At 33.0% G+C, this 20,702-nt stretch overlaps 2 long non-coding RNA genes across 2 annotated transcripts; both read right to left on the bottom strand.

The window, feature by feature from the left end:
* Window positions 1–14,803: 14,803 nt before the first annotated feature.
* LOC117925798 lies at window positions 14,804–15,475 on the bottom strand. Its single transcript, XR_004653047.1, has 2 exons — window positions 15,276–15,475; window positions 14,804–15,091 (listed from the first exon to the last, which is right to left on the bottom strand). It is a non-coding gene; the product is annotated as an uncharacterized LOC117925798 (long non-coding RNA).
* Window positions 15,476–15,485: 10 nt separating this feature from the next.
* LOC117925796 lies at window positions 15,486–19,937 on the bottom strand. Its single transcript, XR_004653046.1, has 3 exons — window positions 19,729–19,937; window positions 17,441–19,607; window positions 15,486–15,589 (listed from the first exon to the last, which is right to left on the bottom strand). It is a non-coding gene; the product is annotated as an uncharacterized LOC117925796 (long non-coding RNA).
* Between the last annotated feature and the right edge of the window lie 765 nt (window positions 19,938–20,702).

Raw genomic sequence — 20,702 nt, 5'->3', positions numbered from 1 at the left:
AATCAAGGTGTACAAGGATTTACCTAGCTCAAGATTTCCAATTCCTCACGGACTACTTGACAAACACCTTCACACCTCTCTGCCACGCCTTCATCTTTAGGAACATGCTTAGATTCCTTCCCAAGCTTGATCTCGGTCTTCTCTTTGAAGTTCTATCAAGAAGAAAATGGGTTTTCACCCAAACCCAAAATAATCAGAGATGAATGTTTAAGGAATCAACCCATTTTAAAAATTTTCTTGGAAAACTTGGATGGGATTTTCTTAGTATGTAAACAACCTCAAAATGGAAGGAAATGAGGAGCTCTTTCTCACGATTACTATTCTCTAGCTCCAAAAATATGAGAAATTTGATTTTAAAGGGAAATGAAACCCGTAGTTTGATGGCTAAAAACTAATCTCAACAAAAGGTTATTTGGATCCAACTGCCTCTGCACTTGGATCGATAAAAAAAAAAAAAAAAAAAAAAAAGGAGAACTTACAACTTTTACCAAAAATTATTTCTCCCAACTTCCCTAACACTTTTAACAAGATTTAAGACAATTAACATTTTGAAAATGGGATTGATTCAAATTCATTCAACCACAAACTCAACTACTTACCTTGGCCTCTTAGCAAATCCAAAGTCTTGATCTTCATAAGTCAAGTAGTCCAACAACAAATTTAGAGAACCATAACTAGTAGGCACTTAGGCATTTTGTTTGGAATTGTCAACCTAACTAAAACACTCACACTATGCACAGTGGCACAAACAGGGTTCAAAAACTCGGCCGAGTCATATCCGCCTCAACGCCGACCGTGACGAGTTCGATACTAGATACAATTTATACCTAGACTCGACCTTGAATCGGTTGGACTCAGGTAACTCGACCGGTATTTCGAGTTAACTCGGTCAACTTGAAAAAAAAAAAAAACTAATCAACATATTCCCTACAAAAGAAACCCATCATAACAAGAATCAAATTTTCAAAGAAATAAGAAATTCTTCTGCAAAAGAAAACCCATGAAAATTTGAAACAAACCTATGACCATCATGCGAAGTTCAAACCTCGTTGGAGAGAGAGAAGCGAATTGAAAACCGGCCTTAAATCTCTTCACAATCGAAGGTGAAAGCGGGAAAAAGACGACGAAACCCTTTTTTCTTTCTTTGTTAGTCGACTTGAAAGGTGCTCTCAGTGTACCGCCATACGCACCCAGACATTAGACCAATTGTGGCTGGCCCAACAGTTTCCAGAATGCCGTTGTCATGATGTTGATCCGGCTTCTGCGACTACGGCATCCGCGTAGCTCCGAATACGCGCATTGGAGCTCTTCGCTCGATGTCCCGGATCGCTCTGTTGTAAACCGCTGTTTCGTCGGGCGGTGGCTTATTTCTAACACCCCCCTTACTAGATCAAACAAATAAAGCTCCATTGAATGAATCAACTTCTCCCTCCCGAACAAGGGTAAATGGTTCGGGTAAAAGCCTATCTCAGTGAGGTTAAAAAAGGGGAAAGTCGTTCGAAAACTCGCGTTAGCTTTTTGGACCACCTTCTACTTTTGAACCAGTTCTCGACCCCGAGCGTAGCGACCCAAAGAAAGGCGCACTGGCAGCTCGTAGTCGCGGCAAACGCACTTTGATTGTTCAATCATTACATTAATAGGGGCCTTCCAGGAATTGACCAAGCAGGAACCGGGGATCAAAGTTCCATTCATTCATCTATCTCAAATAGGGAAAAAACTGAATCAAGAAGGGGTCAGCTGAGCTCGAAAGGGCTAGCCGGTCGTCGGCGGGCTTCTTTGTTTGTATTACTTTATATCTATGCCTGATTCCGCTCAACTCTCCCTTCAGAGCGACCCTTGCCTGAAAGCGGAAGAGGCAGGAAGGAGGTTGGTCGTAGATCAGCTAGTTATAGAATCTGCAATCGCCTGAATCTCGAGACGTTCTTCGAACCAATCATAGACTTTATTGAGATAGGTAAACCAAGGGGGCTCCCCCTCTGAGAACCTTATATGAGAATTTCATCTCGTACAACTCAAGTAGAAAGACCCAAATACTGGTTGCAACGGATATGTAATAGAAAGTTTGAAACTTCTTAATTCTCTGATTCAATCTTCTATGAAGATACGAAATAATAAAAATTCGAAAGCTCTTCTCTTTCAAAAGTCTTTAAAAAGAGCCTCGGTTGAAAAATAACTTACTTAACCTTAAATCCACCATTGCCGGAGTGTAGATTTTTCGTCTTTGGTGTGTTGCCGGTAGGAAGGTAGCAGATTGTAGTTGTATGGTAGCAGTGGGAAGGTCCGATAGTCTGAGAGGCTACAGATCGTGCATCGTGGTCTTCGTAGTGTGTTGGGAAAGAAGATAGCAAGGCTGCAGATTGGTCTTCGTGGTGTTGGGGAAGAAGATAGAGGGCAAGGGTTTGGAAAGAAGCAAACAGATAATAACTAATAAATGTAAAGTTTAATTTACCTTATTCTAACTTGCAATCAACATTATATTTTTAACTTTAAATTAAAACACCCTACATTGCAATCAATATTATATTTTTAACTTTACCTTATTTAAATCAAAACACCTGCCATAGTAAAAATTATGTTTTTAAGGTAAATGTTGATTTACCTTATTTAAATCAACATACCCATACTGTCATAGACACACCAGATTATATTTTTAATTTAATGAATCTAATTATATAAATTGGTAAATTATATTTTGCTGGCTAATTTGATTCATAATTTGATATTATATTAAAAAAAATTACATAATTTGAATCAATTAAAAATATATTTAAAATTTGATTTACCTTATTCTGTTGAGATTATATTTTTAATTTATTAAATTATGTAATTTTTTATTTTATAATATTAAATTGATTTACATGTATTTAAATTGGTAAAATTAGTAAATTCATGTATGCAGTGTAAAGTAATGTTTAGATGTTTTTTACGAAATTGAAGAATTGGAAAATAATGTTTATATGAAATTGGAGAATTCATAATGATAATATTATGATGATATTAAATATATTTATATGTAATGTTTTTAATTTATATAGAGATTATATTTTTAATTTATTAAATTATATGATTTTTTATCTTATAATATTAAATTGGTTCACTAAATTCTTTTTGTATGGTATAGAAATATAAAATATATTTATATGGTACAGATATTGTATTTTAAATTTATGTTTTTATCTCATAATATTACAAAATTAAATTACATTAGAAAATTAATAATTATTTAAAACAATTTTTTTTTCAAATAATCATAAATAATTTAATAATACGGAATGAAGGGAATGTATTTACATGGTATAGAAAATTACATTTATATTTGAATCAATTTTACTTCATTATATCATGCAGATTTTTATTTTATAATATTTTACAACTAAATTACAATAGGAAATCAATAATTATCAAAATAATAAATTGGTTCACTAAATTATTTTTGTATGGTATAGAATATAAAATACATTTATATGGTAAACTTTATATGGTATAAATATTGTGTTTTAATTTATATTTTATCTTATAATATTGAAAAATTAAATTACATTAGAAAATTAATAATTATTTAAAACAATTTTTTTTTTCAAATAATCATAAATGATTTAATAATACGAAATGAAGGGTATGCATTTACATGGTATAGAAAAATTACGTTTATATTTGAATCAATTTTACTTCATTATATCATATAGATTTTTTATTTTATAATATTCTACAATTAAATTACAATAGGAAATCATTAATTATCAAAACAATAAATTGGTTCACTAAATTATTTTTGTATCCAATAGAAATATAAAATACATTTATATGGTTTACTTTATATGGTATAGATATTGTATTTTTAATTTATGTTTTTATCTTATAATATTAAAAAAATAAATTACATTAGAAAATTAATAATGAGTTTTTTTCAAATAATCATAAATGATTTAATAATACGGATTGAAGGGTATGCATTTACACAATATAGAAAAATTACATTTTTATTTGAATCAATTTTACTTCATTATATCATGTAGATTTTTTATTTTATAATATTTTACAATTAAATTACAATAGAAAATCAATAATTATCAAATCAAACTTTTTAAAAGATTTATATAAAAATATTCATTTATTTAACTATTATTTATTTTAATAAAAAAACATATAAATAAGAGGAAAATAAAATATGGGAGAACTTATGTGAGATCGTGTTTGTTGTTTTTTTAGTAGAATTTATTTTTATATGGTAACAATATGAAACATATAAGTGAGTGAAAAATTGAATATTATAATTCTTATATAGATGTGTTTATATATATTTAATTTGAAAAAGTAAGTTGTTTTCCTTTTATACATAGTTAGGTTAAAATTTCAAAATGGCTTCAAAACATGATATTGGTTGGGAGCACGCAGCACCTGTTGGTGGTAGTATAAGAACCACGAAGTGTAAATATTGTGAGAAAGTCATACATGACGGTATAACAAGATTAAAGCAACACATCGCACATATATTTGGACAAGTGGAAGGATGGTCACGTGTACCGGTAGAAGTGTCACGTAGTATTAGACAACATATGTCTGATACTTCAAAAGAAAAAAGCACAGTTAAAGAAAAAAAAAATGACTTTTGAGTTCCTTAAATAAAGAAAATTTCTATGAAATTGATGAGAGTGATTCTAATGATGAAATTGAGGAAGTTGCTATGGTTGATTTTTGAAAGAAGACAAATGAAACAAGCAATAAAAGAAAACCGTCGAATTTTTGAAGAAAATAGACAAGAGCATCAAAAGGGTGGTAGTTCCTCACAACCTTCTAATGCTAGGATTAAACACGGACTGACATGAAGCTTCAGTGTAGAGAAGGAGCTAGCATACCTCCAAAAGGAATTGATCCCTACGTGTTCCCATCAAAGCAGAAATCAATAGAAAACACGTTTTCTACTGAAGGTGTGAAGAAAGTGGGTAAAGCTATTTCTAAATTCTTTCTCTTTAATGCAATACCCTTTAATACAGTTGATAGTGGGCCTTACTATCAATCAATGATTGATACCATAGCAGAAGTAGGTCCAGGCATCAAGAGTCTCACGGGATACCAAATTGGAAATACATATTTGGAAAAGGAGGTGTAAGAACTTGAGGTATATATAACAACATTGAAGGTTAAATGTTCTATATATGGGTGCACAATCATGTCTGATGGTTGGAGTTCTAGGACTAGAAAGCCTATCATCAATTTCATGATTTATTGTGATAGAAGTATGATATACCATTCTTCAGTTGACATTACCAACATGCCTAAGACAGTAGACTACATCTTTTCCCTTATGGATAAAGTTGTAGAGGAGGTTAGGGAGGAAAATGTTGTTCAAGTAGTCACTGATAATGAGGCAAGTTTTAAAGCAGCCGGTATGTTGTTGATGGAGAAGCGAAAGCATTTGTTTTGGTCTCCTTGTGCAACCCACTGTATTGATTTAATGCTTGAAGATATTGCAAGCATGAAGCAGATTAAAAAGACATTAGATCAAGCTAAGATGATCACATGATTTATTTATAATAACTTGAAAGTAGTGAATTTGATGAAAGTGTTCACCAAGGGTAGAGATTTGTTAAGGCCAAGAATAATCCGTTTTTTCCATTAAATTCATTTCACTTGAGAGTCTTATACGTTATGAGGTTGATTTGAAGAGAATGTGCACAACAAATGAGTGGTGTGAATTCAATAAAGATAGGAGCATAAAAATTCTAAGAGATAAGGTATCCAACATTATCTTAACTGATCGATTTTGGAAGAAGTTAGAGAAAGTTCAAACCATCATGGAACCTCTCGTCAAAGTATTGAAATTGGTTTATCAAGATAAAAAGCCCACACTATCAATCATTTATGAAGCAACGGATAGAGCTAAATTGGTTATCAAGGCATCAGTCAAGCAATGGGAAAAGTATTGGGAAGTCATTGATAGAACGTGGGAATGTCAATTGCACAGACATTTGCATGTTGCAGGTAATAAAAAAATTCTTTATATATTTTTTATTATTTTTTTCAAGTACAAATTATTATAAACTGATTATTATTTAACTTATACTAGCATATTTTTTAAATCCAATGTTCCAATATTCAAAGCATTTCTCTAACCATCCGAAAATTAAAGTTGGATTAAATGAGGTTATCAAGGATTAGAGTCAAATTTGGATAGACAAGCAAAAGCTATTAACGAGGTATAATAATAGTTTGTGACCTTTATATAATACATTTTGTATATGTAATGTGCATTAACAAAAAAAAATGTTAATGATGTAGGTGAAATTATTTGTTGATGGCGGAAGAGAATTTGAAAGTGCACTTACAAAGAAAGCAATAAATCAATCTCTTCTAGGTACTTAATACATTTACATTTATTACAAATAAGAAATTATCATCATTTTTTGTTAAATATATCATAGTGATTAATAAGTATGCATTTTCTTTATTATAGCTGAATGGTGGAACAACTATGGTGACGAAAGTCCACATCTACAAAAGATTATTGTTAAAATTTTGAGCCAAACTTGTTCTTCAGCAGGCTGTGAAAGAAATTGGAGCACATGGTCATTGATTCATACAAAGTTGCGCAATCGTTTGGCAATGAAAAAGTTGTATAAGTTAGTTTATGTGCACTACAATATGCGACTTCGAGTTAAGAATTTGATGCAAGAGCGAAACAATGAAGATTTATACAATCTAATTGATCTTAATCATATCTTTAATGATGATGATATATTAGATGAGTGGATACGAGAAGGAGAGAAGCCTATTTTATCATTTGATAATTTAGATTGGTTGGATAAAGGTCTTCCCACTAATGAAGAAAGTAGAGAAACAGTTCATGAAGATGATGGTGCCACAAATCGTAGAGTTAGTAGGTGTACAAGTAATGCTACACAAGAAAGAGATGTTGATTTCCATCGTAAAGGTAAGGCTCCTAGAACAATTTCTTCAAGTTCTAATAGTGATGATGGTGACAATGGGGGCAGTAGGTGGGGTGGTGGCACTAGTGGGGATAGTAGAGGAGTTGGTGGCACTGGTGAGGGTACTAGAGGAGATGGTAGCACTAGGGGCGGTTATGTTAGTCAAGTAGATCCTGGCATGTCATGGGCATAAGGAGGTGAAAATTACTATGCCACACAAGATACAAATCATGGATATTGACCAGGGATATGGGAACAACGAAAGCATTTGGAAAGACTAACTACATTTCCCAGTGATGATGATTATTCTAGTGGGTATGATTATCATAGATCAAATTATCACCGTATCGATGAGCACTTACAGAATTTGGGTATAGGATCAAGGTCGTATTTCAGAGGGGTAGATGATAGATCATATCACAACTTTAGAGACCATGATAACTCTTCCAATACTTTTAGTATAAATGATTTTGATTGATTTCCAATGATGCATCCAGAGGATATTCAAATACTGGAACACAGACTAGTGATTCATATGGATATGATCAATCTTCTAGTAGCAGTAGCATTGCTTATCGAGATTTTGGATGCTATCAATATGCTGTTGATCTCGAACAGCCTTCGAAACCATATTTTCTTGATTATGGATCATCAAGCCAATCATCTCAGTTAACATATTCGAGTTATGAACAACTCTTTCAACCATATTCTCACTACAGGAATTGCCACCCCAATTTGTATACTCGTTGTAGGACTGATGATGATGATTTTGAACCCCCTCGTCATTCAACATGGAATTGATTATTGTATTGTATCTTTGTTAGTAAAAATGCTATTATATTTGAAATAAAATAATTTTCTTTTATTAGCATTATCATAAATAACTCTAAGTAGATACTTTTATAACCATTTAAATAATGTTAAATGTGAGACAATTTTATTTTATTAATTTTTTGAGCTTATTTAATTGTATATATTTTCTAATGATTTACATAATATTTTTATAATTTTTTGAATTTTCTAATTAGCTTATTTTATGTATCACCCGATACCAAACCGATACACTAAGACCGATACGCCTTGGGTCCCTCCGAGTCGGTGATCGATACCGCGACTTTGAACCATGGGCACAAGTTTAGCAAGTGAACATAGTGCTATTAGTTATCCCAATTTTCACTTGCACCATAGTCTTCAACACCATTCTGGCTCAACTGCAGACCTTTTCTATCCAACAAGGGAGTTCTATGAACACCCAACTCACAAAAATCTTCCATACCCCTTCAACTTCCCTCCAAGCCACCCCTTACATTATACTCATCTTTTTAGTCTCTCTTTACGACGCTTTCTCTGGAACCTACCCTTTACAGCGAATAGGCTTTGGCCTATTCGTTGCGACGTTCTCCATGGTGGCAGCTGCCATTATGGAGGACAAGAGAAGGAATGTGGCGGTGAATGAGAAAAAAAATTATGTCCATCTTTTGGATCACTCCGCAATTCCTAATTTTTGGATTATCTGAATTGTTGTTGCAGTCGGCCTTATTAAGTTCTTCTACAAATAGTCCAGTAAAGGGTGAACAAGATCACCTCTAGTTCCTCTTCTGATGGTTGGCTCAAAGACAATGATCATAACAAAGACCGACTCGATCTTTTCTACTGGTTGCTAGCAGCTTTGAGCTTCATCAACTTCCTGAACTATATATTTTGGGCAAGGTGATGGTATTCATAGTTTGAACACTTGACCTTAGGCTCAAAACACATGGGCAACACCACTTTGCTGCATATGCTATACGTGTAAAATTCTTCTCAAATTTTTTTATATAGTAAAAATGTAATAATATAAATAAAATAATGTAATATATATATAGAGGAAATTAAATAACTTTTAGTAAATATCTTTATATTTAAATATTATATATATTATTTAATAAAACTTTAAAATATTAATATATCCATATGTTAATTTGATAATATTAAAGATGAAAAATTAAATATTATTGATTTCTAATTTTTTATATATCTAAACAATTTTATATAATATTTTTAATTGTAATAATATATATATTATATATTTATGATGTCACTGGTTTAATAACGGTTCGATCACCGGTTCAACCAGTGAACCGTGAATCGATCACTTTTTTTGTTCAATGACGGGTCCGATTTTGAAAACATTGGTAAAATCAAACATGGGAAAGTTAAGTCTGTTTGGCGAAATTTTCAAAAACTCATGACATTGTTTGGTTATTTTTCTCTGTTTCCAAATTTTATAACAAAGTGAAATAGAGAGCAACTTTTAGAGAACGAGTAAAAGTTGTTTTCACTGCTTTTTAAAAACAATAGAAACACACATACTCCATTTCTCTTCTACATACAATCATTATTTTTTGATTTTTTTTCATTAGACAAATTAAACAATACTTAATGCATTAGATTTGTTAACAAGTCTATTAATTTTTAAAAATAATTTAAGACTTAAATAAACTCATTAATACAAAAAATTATAAACAAAAATTGGTTTAAAACAACTATATTGTTTCTCTTCTATATAAAATTATTATTTTTCGATTTTTTTTTTTCACTAGACAAATGAACTCCAAATTAAATAAGAGTTAATGTGTTGGATTCACTAACAGGTCTAATAATTTTTAATAATAATTTAAAATTCAAATAATAAACTTATTAATACCATAAATTTATGAATAAAAATTGATTTTCAAATGCATGCTTTCTAAATCTTTATTTTTCCTAGTTTTTTCACTCATTCATCTCAATATAAGCCTAGTTTCTTTGCTTAACACTGCTCCATAAATATTAACTGTTTTCACTCTGTGTTATATAATGATTAAGGATTACTGACATGATTATTTAATGTCCGATTTGAATGAACTGTTTTGACACTTCTTTTTTCGCAAATTGCAGGCTACTGGGGGAGGAAGAAATTGACGATGATGGTGATCCCCAGCTTTTTTATCCTCGAAGACTGGCCCTTCACTTCTTACGAGGGACTGAACAGACACCCTGACTCTATCTTCACGGACGGAGCTTGGTTGTGGAAATGGATGGATATCAATTGCCATTGCTGAGAAATGGTGAACTATAAAGGTTTTTCTTCTTTAGCCTATTATGTCCGATTGTGATTGTGATTCTGATTCTGAAGACTCCAATCACATCAGCTTCAAAGTGTCATTTAGTTTGATCCTGCCCTTCATTCTTCAAGAGCCCCTAGCAAAGTATGCACACTTTCTCACATTTGATGTCATAGCCTCATAGGTCAACTAGTAGGGAGTGTACTTTCCAAGTACTGTTTCCATAGGTCTTCTATACGAATGACTAGACCAAATAAACTCCCTTTTATCTGATCTAATTATCTTACAGACGCTCGTTTCTAATTCTCTCCTCGTTGTGTTGCATTTAAGGATGAAAATATCGGTAATCACGGATATATCGGTAATTCGATTTTACGGATATATCGGATATATCGGAGATATTTTTGGATATATCGGAGATATATCGGTGGATATTATTGGTAGGCTTAAAATTGTTAAAATCTCATGGAAATACAAGAAAAACCTCATAATAATATAATTAGAAGTATAATAGACATTTTAAAGTTATTTTATTGAAAATTTTGATATATGTATAACATGATTTATCATATTTAATAATAATATCGTATGTATCGATAAAAATATGAATTTTATAAGTGTACATTTATTATTAAATTACACCTAATATTATGATATTTGATTATAATATGTCTAATTTTAAAATATATATTAATATTAAAATATGATCCATTTAATTCAATTGTATTAAACAATATAAAATGAATAATGATATATATATAATTTTTTAATATTTAATTAATTATTAATGATATTAAAAACATTATGAAGAAAATTATATAATTTTTATATTTTTGGTAATTAATTAAAAGACTTTACATTTAATTATAAAATAATTATAATTAATTTGCTCTTTAAAATATTCTTATATTTTCTTTATATAATGAATTTAAGTATATATATAGTTGTTGCATATTATATATCAAAAGGGGGCTTAGCCCAGGTGGTAAGTGGGTGAACCCCAAACCAAAAGGTTTGGGGTTGTTTTTTTTAATTATTTTCTAAAATAACACATATTAATATTCTTATTTATTTATTTTAGAATGGTGTAGGGTGTTCTAAAATATTCTTGATTTGTAAGGAACCCTTCAAGGTTCCAGAGAGTTCCATTGGTGCCTATAAATAGATAAGACCCCATTTGGCAAGACACCAAGCGAGTTCCCAAAACACTTATAAAACTTCTTTTGAGCAATAAAAGTTTTCATTTTTTAAGAGTTGCTTACCACACCTTCTCAAGCTTCCAAGTTGTATACATCTTAGCCTAATAAGCTAAGCATTGGAAGTAAGGTTGACTTAGCAAGATCAAGTGTCTTGACTTATCTAAATGTCCCACGAGCTTAGGAAAATACTAAGTCCATGACTCGAAATTTCATTTTTCCCTCCCAATTTTCTTCCGCAAGAGAAACGATCTCAAAAAAGTGAAAACCCTAACCCTATCATTCCCTCTACCAACCTGAGTCACTTCATTTCATTCGACGCAATACGCAATGGCCAGAAAACATAAATCAAAGCGCAATTCATCAATTGATCGACTAATCGAGCGATCAAAGCGCATCAAGAAACGCAAATGCTTTGCATCGGCACGACTCATGAACTGTCTAACTCGTGACTACCGAAATGTAACAAAATCTGCAACGAAGATCAAGAAGGCCAAGCAGCAGTTGAAAACTAAAAAGAAAATTGCCTATAAGGCCATAAAGTTATTTTCAAAGGCAGAAGCAATGCTGGAAGCTGCAAAAAGTGAATTTCAGGAAGGCAAATGATGAATCGAATGGAATCATTACATACAAGGATACGACATCGATTTAGATCCCAAGTTAAACGGAGCAATAATTGTAAGAATTTCATATATCTTTTAGTTAAGAATCTCCTGAAGCTCAAGTATTTATGTAATTTTTTCCTCTTTTCAAGCAATTTGTGTTCAATGTCTTCTTCTGTTGATAGGGAAGCTAGGGTTTGTTCTTGGCATGTAATCTCAGAAATAAGAATGGCAAAAGATTATGTCGTCATCGTAGTCTATTTTTATTTTAAAGACAAAAGAAAAAAAAAAGGAAAACATAATCTTCTACCATTCTTATTTCTGAGATTACACGCCAAGAACAAACCCTAGCTTCCCTATCAACAGAAGAAGACATTGAACACAAATTGCCTGAAAAGAGGAAAAAACTTACATAAATACTTGAGCTTTAGGAGATTCTTAACTAAAAAATATATGAAATTCTTACAATTATTGCTCCATTTAACTTGGGATCTAAATCGATGTCGTATCCTTGTATCTTTGTAATGATTCCATTCGTTTCATCCTTCGCCTTCCTTAAATTCACTTTTTGCAGCTTCCAGCATTGCTTCTGCCTTCGAAAATCGCTTTATGGCCTTATAGACAATTTTCTTTTCAGTTTTCAACTGCTGCTTGGCCTTCTTGATCCTCGTTGCGGGTTTTGTTACATTTCGGTAGTCACGAGTCAGACAGTTCATGAGTCATGCCGACGCAAAGCATTTGTGTTTCTTGATGCGCTTTGATCGCTCAATTAGTTGATCAATTGATGAATTGCACTTTGATTTATGTTTCCTGTTATGTTTTCGTTAAAATAACATATAAAAACAATTTATTAACTTAAATCTATTTTTATTTTCCTTTTACTTTTTTTTTCTTTTATCTTTCATCTTTATTTTCCTTTTGTGACATTTTTCATCACATTTTCCTGAATCCAAACATGGTCTAAAGGATTTCTATATAGTGGATTGGCAGCTAAAAGGAGGGCTATTCAAATGGCCCAAAATTTAGAGAGATTCTTCAATACTACATTTTCCCAATAATGTCATACTGGGAAAAGCCTTTTTTTATTTGGATATCAGGCAGTGTATGCTGCGTTGGAGATACAATCATTTTTCCAGTCCCTGAATATTTGGTGTCTATGTAGGTGAAAAGTTTTGGTAGATTTGAGAACATGTGAGGTGGTTTCTAGTCAGTGGGACTGGGAAAGTCCTTAGTTCTAAGATTCCCTTTGTGTACTTGCCAAGAAGCTTAAAGCATTAAAAGAAAGGCATAAGATATATTTAGAAGATGCAGAGCTCCTGAATCTCAAATTGGTGCAGACTATGTCAAGCATGGTCTTTCTTCTAAGGGTGGCAAAGAGTATTTCAATCCCTTTCTTTGATTTTGTTGATGATCTTGGTTGTAATTGAGCAGTAAGTTAGGATGGTTGTTGGCTGGCCTTCAGTTGGTTTCATGGTTTCTATGGGTTAAATCATAGGAAGGAGATGACAGATGGAAATCCTTCAATGGATACAATCATATAAATGCATACCTGCTTCTAGCGCTTAGCTCTGCTGCATAAAATTCTTTTCTGTTCTGCAATGGCATCCAGTAGGCCCTCTACTTTCCACTCTCGCCTCGCAACTTCTTTATAGTGTATTTAACGGTACTGTGAGTTTTGCTTAATCTTTAACCCAAACATCTGCATGTGAACCCTCCGGTAAGCATCTTAGACGGTTTAGAAGGGGAATACAGTCTCGCCAAACTGCCTTCCAAATCCCAGCCACCACAACCCTCAATGTCATATTCCAGTCCTGAAAATGAAATGTCTATCACAACTATTGCCTCAAATTTAGCACAGATAGATAATATGTTTTCATCTCCCCATTGCTGTATACCAAGCCAGTAGGGTTGATTGTTGGGCCAGAAATGCACAACCATGGGTTATTCACACGCTCAAATACCCCAGTAAAAATCTTCTCAGACAGCTTAAACCCAAATTCAGAGTGGGTAGGGATATTCACAATGTTTGCTTTCAAAAATTTAGCAGAAGATTCCCATTTTAGCCAGCTGGGAAGCACAAGGTTCCACCTTCTTGGATGCAGCAAAGAACCAGCTTATTGAAAAGGGCTAGTGAGCAGTCCGCATACATAAATTCTGTCCCACTACTTGTTGGGAACCCGTAGTTGCTCGTAATAAATTGTCTGATGCTGGTGGTGATATCAGTTTCTGACTCAACCATGTTCTGTCTTGAAAAACTCTCAAAGATGGAAGCCTTGACTGAAGATGGTAATGGCAATAAGCTTTTATCTTACATCCATGTGGATCACTGAGGAGTTTTCTGTCTCAGTAATTGACAACTCTGCATTATCAAGAACAGAAAGGGCAGAACTAGCGAAGCTGATCATTTCAGCAGGTTTTTCATTTTCACATACCCTCTGAGGATCATTAGTAAAAATCAATTCAGTTAGAAAAGCTCTCCTCATAAACAAAGAAAAAGCAGGTTTATGGAGAAATTCAAGGGACTGCTCAAAAACTTGTGATGTAAAAACATCATACTGAACTTTTGGCACTTTGAAATTTTTATTTAACAGATAACAACTCAATAAAAGTTTCAGATTGTCTTTTTCCCCCTTGTGGTGGTGAACCTTGTATGTGTTTTTAAAAGTTTTCTATTTTCAAGACCCTAAAGGTAGGCATCAAAAGATCAGATATATCCAAGATTGCATGGTCCAGATCATGACATGTAACAATAGAAGTCTTTTCAGGTTTTATGCTGCATATCATAACCCAAACACAGGATGATCATGAACAAATGTTGACCCGATTCTTTCCCAGTAATATAAAATATTTAGACATTCTTCACCAGAAATGGAAAACAGATATAGGATGCTGAAAATTACTAGAGAAAGAGATACTTTTGTTGCCTTCTCTAATGCCTTTGACAGGGAACTGGCTTTCTTTCTTGGTCATGATGATATTGACCACGAGGCACATTGTCAAATGAAGGGTTAATTTATCAAATGTGTAAAGTTTATAAAACAATCAGATATTCAAATGCATATTAAATGAAAAGAACTTCAAAAATAAAAGAAAGAACAACCCTCTGCAGGTGGATGTCAATCAGCAAGCTGAAAGGCCAGAATCTCGCAGAAAAGGCAACCATAATAATACTGACTAATTAGTACGGTATTCCCTTCCAGTAATTCCACGGTTTTGGACAATGCCTTAAAGATGGCTTCCTCTTCTGAAATGAAAAAAGCTACTTCTAGATCTGTATAAACCTGGAAAGAGTATAAAGCTATCAATAATAAGGAAAAGGAAAAAAATACAACAAACTAAGGTATCAACTTATAAGACAATCTTGGGATCAATTTGTGACTCCTTGTTTGATTAAATGAAAAGAAAATAGCCCCTCCTTCTAACATTCTGACTCAGCACGTTTATAATATCAAAACAAATAAGTACCTGATTTTTTACTAGGCCACATATAACTGCTGCATGGGAGGGCAGAGGAGTTCCTGAAAGATATTTTAGGACTCCGTTGGAAACTGGAATGCTGGATAGCTCAAAGTGGTCAGATATGTCTAAGAAAAGGCAAGATCCAATTTTTCCAGTAATATTTAAAAGGTGCTCAAAAGCTGAGGTAGTAACAGCCTCAAAATGAGCAATCCTGTAACCACCACCACCTGTGGCTTCAACTTTTTGATGAGCTCTATCATTAAATCTGACTGGTGTGGGGCTTCAATCACTGAGTACATCCCCTGAAGGATTATCTGTTTCTGCACTCAACGATAAAGAAATATTTGTAATCATTGTTTGCATAGGTAGCATAGACAGTTGGCAACTTATAAACAAGCATTGAGGCGGTTTCTATTAAACTACCATTTGCTTCAGAAGTTTAAGTTAGTAGGGAATGGACCGATACTGTATCTCAAGCAACCACTCTAGCTCGTTACAGATTCAATCAACAGGTGGAGAGGCAGACAACCAATAATAAACAAATAAATGGGGGACTAAATAGATCAAGAGGGTTTGTGCCTCCCTTGGCTGATTTTGGCCTTTGGTGCCTTGCACACATTGTGTATACTTTTTGTTAGGCATTGTTAATTCAATTGATCTTAACCTATCAAAAAATAGATAGAGAAGGTTCAACTTGAAGCTCCTAGAACTTGACTCTATACCATATTGAACTACAGTATGCTCCAAAAGCTTAGGCTGTTAGGGAATCATCCAACAATGCATATCAAACTAATATCCTCCCTAGTATGCCACCTCATTGTGCACATGGAAAGGCACGTTATGGGTCACGACAACAATTGGCCAAATAAACAGACTGAGAAGGCTCAACTCGAGATCTTTAGAAACTTCACTCTGGTACCATGTTGAGCTACTTGTCACCTCAAAAATTTAAGTTGCTGGGAATGAGCCAAATAATATATTAAACAAACAGTTTTGATTCCCCATGGACATTGCATGGTCCACTAATTTTCTTTAGCATTTAAAGGCACAAATTCTTCCTCTATTAATTAAGGGTTATTGACTAAAAGGGATGAAATAACTCCCAATTTGTAAATCTAAACCCTCCATCCTTTTTTAAGCCTCTTTTTGATAAAAATGCCCTCACCTTTTTCTTGTAAAAATAACCTTATATTTTAAAACCTATATGTAAATAATCAAAATGTTGAAGGGCAGTTATGTTAAAAATGGATTACTTTTCAAGTTAAAACATGGTAGAGGTTAGGTTTACAAATTTGGGGATTATTTCATCCCTTCTAACCAATTAATTCATTAATTAATTAGGGAACAAGAAAAGGCATCTTAAAGAATGTATCTTGAAGAAAGTCAAAGCCATTACCAAAATAATCATCCTATAAAGAATGTTAAATGAACAAATCCCAATTATTAAAACACATATTAAAAAACGTGTGAAGACAACATGTGAATGGAATTGTTAAAAGACAAGAAAAGTACAAACTTACATGATTAATGGTTACTAATTAGTTCATTTCCTTAAATATTGTTTTGGTAATGAGGGAAGGACAAAAAATACAAACTATAAATGCAATAAAAATGAAAGACAATTCACTGTACATCAAGAAAATATGAGACAGGGTTTTTAATTGACCCACACAAAACAAATTTTCATGTTTATTCATAAATTTAATGCCTTGGACATGATTTGAGAAGTAGAAGATGAAGAAGATGATCATGATGACCATATGTTGATAGTTTTTAAACAAATGCATCCAGTCATATATAACTAACCAAGGACATATCAAATGCCAGGAGCTGACCAATTGAGATCCGGGAATCACATGTGAAGATTAGACCATCTAGAGGGATATTTGAAAACCACACAAGATCTATTCCTCTTCTCACTCTTCTAAACCCGAGACATCTTGTTGCCTAACTAATTTTTATTCATACAAATGACTCATCAGTTTACCATAGAAATTTAGGGAATCTTACCATTAACAAAAAAATTCCACCTCTAGAGAAGATGAACTGCATAGCAAGATACATTTATGTGCATGTGCAATAAATTTAGTACCAAAAAAAAAATTAAAACCATGGTGAAGCTTGGACATATAAAAATACAAAGTATAAGAGCATTGCAAATTATGCCATACCTCAATTTTCAAGAATGTTAACCACTGTCTTGGAAGATGTCAAGTCAGATGTTCATCAACAATTGCAAGACGGGGTGAGAATAATTGAAGAGCATTCTCAATTGGTACAACCTTTGAAGGAAATATGACAACATTCTTGCGCATGAATTGAGAAAAACAAGTCAGAAATGCAACTTGCTCTACACAATATAAAAAAAATCAATACTAACAGATAATGAAGATTTTTAGAACTCCCTAAATAATGAAACTGTACATTTAAAGTGGACCATTCTACAAACTAGGGCAGCCTATCCCTGCTCTTCTACATTTTAAAATATGTTCTGTCTAAGTAATAAATGTGGAACTGATACATATCAGAACTCCAATATACATTACAAAATTCTTAAGCCATCTAATTTTTCAGAATTGAAATTCTGAACACTTACAATAAACAAGCAGTTAAATAAGCACTTGCAGGATCTGCCCAACTGATGCAAAACTAAATGAGTTTTTTCTTAGCATAGCTTCTCTAGCATTCACAATTGAGTACACATCAAGCACATTCATAAGATTCCACAGTAATAATGCAATGAAAAAGTGATACCAATTTTACATGAGCAAAGAGTATCAACATGCACATCAAAATATCACTAGATTACATCTCAGACTATGCACTATAAGTTGAATTTCTCAGACCATACATGCACTAACCACACACATATAACCTGTTAAGACATAGAACAAATGGATATTATATTCAACTTTCAATTCCAAGTTTTACTCACATAAGACAGAAAACTGAACCAAATATCATATAGCAGAATTAAGTGAGAATATATTGGACAAAGCTAGAGCAAATGGACATAGATATTATTGTTTCATAGAGGTCTACAACACCAAGTATAAATGGTTCAATCACTTAGGTTTGTTGAATAGCTGAGATCAAGGATGAACCAAAAACTGACAGATGAACCAAGTACCAAAAAAATAAAATCAAAATTTGTTAGAAAACAAACACAAACAAATTTAAGGCATCTGATTTGTTGAAGCAATGGTTACCAGAGAAGGATCTCTGTTAACATTTTTTTTTCTTTTTTGATAGGTAAAAACAAAAGCGTAGATAAAAGAAAGCGGGCCAAAAGGCATCCCAAAGCATTCAAGAAGTATAGGCAAAGGCATAAAGGCATAACCAAAAGCAAAGAGGGGCGATGAAAGACAACACCCACCCTCACCTAGAGCCCAACCTTTGAACCTCACCTTACCTTTTTCTCACTTTGGTGAGAGATTATTGTGACCAGGGATGGAATGAGCTACTTTCTCCCCCACAACGGGTCTGTTGTTTCAACAAAATTATTTAAGGTCCAGAAGTACAGATGAAACCATCAGAACTTATATTATTTTGTTCCAACATTAATCTCTAATTTTCTGCAAGAGAAGATGATTTTGCTTTTCAATTGATATTCACGGGTAACATCTCACGGAGGTAAGCTTATTTATTTTATTTTTTTTGTGATAAGTAAAAGAGAATATATTAAAAGCGCTAGCAATTGGCGCAACAAAGTGCACACCAAGTATACAATAAAGGCCAAAAGGCAAGCAGAAAAGAGAAAAGGAAGAGGAAATACCAACCACCCTAACAAACAACCAAACCCCTACACTTTATAGAGAAGGAAAAGCGGAAAACACCCTTGAAGCACTTCTGCACACATAACCCATAACCAAGCTGAGAGAGAAGAACCGTCCTTTCAGGAAAAGAGCTCACACCCCAATGTTCCTCCCTCTTCCCCTAGGGCCCTAACTTAGATAGGACAGCTATTGTAGTTAACGGAGCATTCTAGTTTTCGAATTTCCCTCTCAACACGGGAAGACGAAATCGTTTTCCTCTTACCCCCAGAGAACTTCACCCCACGCCCTTTTCTTGCCTCCATTTCCCTCAAAAGGGGACTAATTTCCTCTTTAAACCCCGCCAGTGGCATTCCCACAAAGCTACTGAACTTGGCAAACTTACAGGGAAGGCTTTCAGACTTAACCACCTCCCCTACCGAGTCCCTACCCATTGTCGCACTACCCGTAAGATCCAACATTCTTCCATCTTGGAGCAACAATCGTAGTGGCTGAAGACCCGAACCCACGGGAAGCTCCGCCCTTGACAGGCATGCTGGCCCGCTGCCGCAAACTGGCAAATCAACTAGAGAGAGAGAGGAGCACAAGGGAGGGGTGAGAGCCTACCTTCGAAGGTTGTTAGGAGAAGGGACATGAACAGCATGAAGTGGAAAATTAAGATGAAGAGACAGAGAGAAAGGAGACACCTTGTTGTTAGGAGAAGGTTGTTGGGATGACTTCTTGCTTCTGGCCACAATCTTAGAAGGCCACTGAGAGAGTGGTGAGGAGATGGCTTTCATGGGATTGATGGGGCTTCTTCTTCTTCTTCTTCACCCATCCATGACACCCCCAAACGTTGGAGAGAGGAAGAGAGTAGGAGAGGAGACAGGTCCAGAAGAAGCTAAGGCCGAATGGATTTGACTGGATTTGGATGGGTTTTACTTTTGAATTAATCAGTTAAAAAGGATGAAATAATCCTACATAAATTTAAACCCTTTCATGTTTTAATACGAAGAATAATCAATTTTTTTACAAAAATATCCTTAATTACATAAATCCTAATTAGTTAAAAGAAATGATTAATTTTTACGAGGAAAGAATAAAGATATTTTTATCGAAATATAATAAAAAAATAATAGAGGTTAAATTGTTATATTTGAAAATTATTTTTTAATCCTAATAACCAAAAATGGGGATTTTTATTTTTTTTTAAATTGTTATATTTGAAAATTATTTTTAAATTTATGATAATTTATCAAATGTCAAATTTAAAATTTTAATTCAATTACTAAAATGTAAAATTGTCTTTAAAAGATAATTTTAAATTAAAAATTTATACTCAAACTATATTTTTTTTTAAAAGATAGTTTTAATGTTTTCCTTACATTATTTCAAATCACTTTTAATTGACATTTTTACAGATTATTGCAAATTTAAAATTATTATTTTAATTATTATAAATGTCAACTTAATTTTATACCTACCATTTTTTTCATAAATATTTATTTTAAAAGAATAGTACAAATATAAAAAAAAAAATCCTTAATAATCTCCACTAGGTATATCTTGTATTACTTTCTTTGAATATTAAAAATAAATTTTCATAACTAAAATGAATTTGGTTGTTTTTTTCCCTTTTACTTTTTCATATTTAAATAAAAATAAAATATTAAAAAAATAA

This window comes from Vitis riparia, chromosome 12 (genome assembly GCF_004353265.1).
Source record: "Vitis riparia cultivar Riparia Gloire de Montpellier isolate 1030 chromosome 12, EGFV_Vit.rip_1.0, whole genome shotgun sequence".
NCBI lineage: Eukaryota > Viridiplantae > Streptophyta > Magnoliopsida > Vitales > Vitaceae > Vitis > Vitis riparia.
This window is presented reverse-complemented; position numbering and strand designations above follow the sequence as displayed.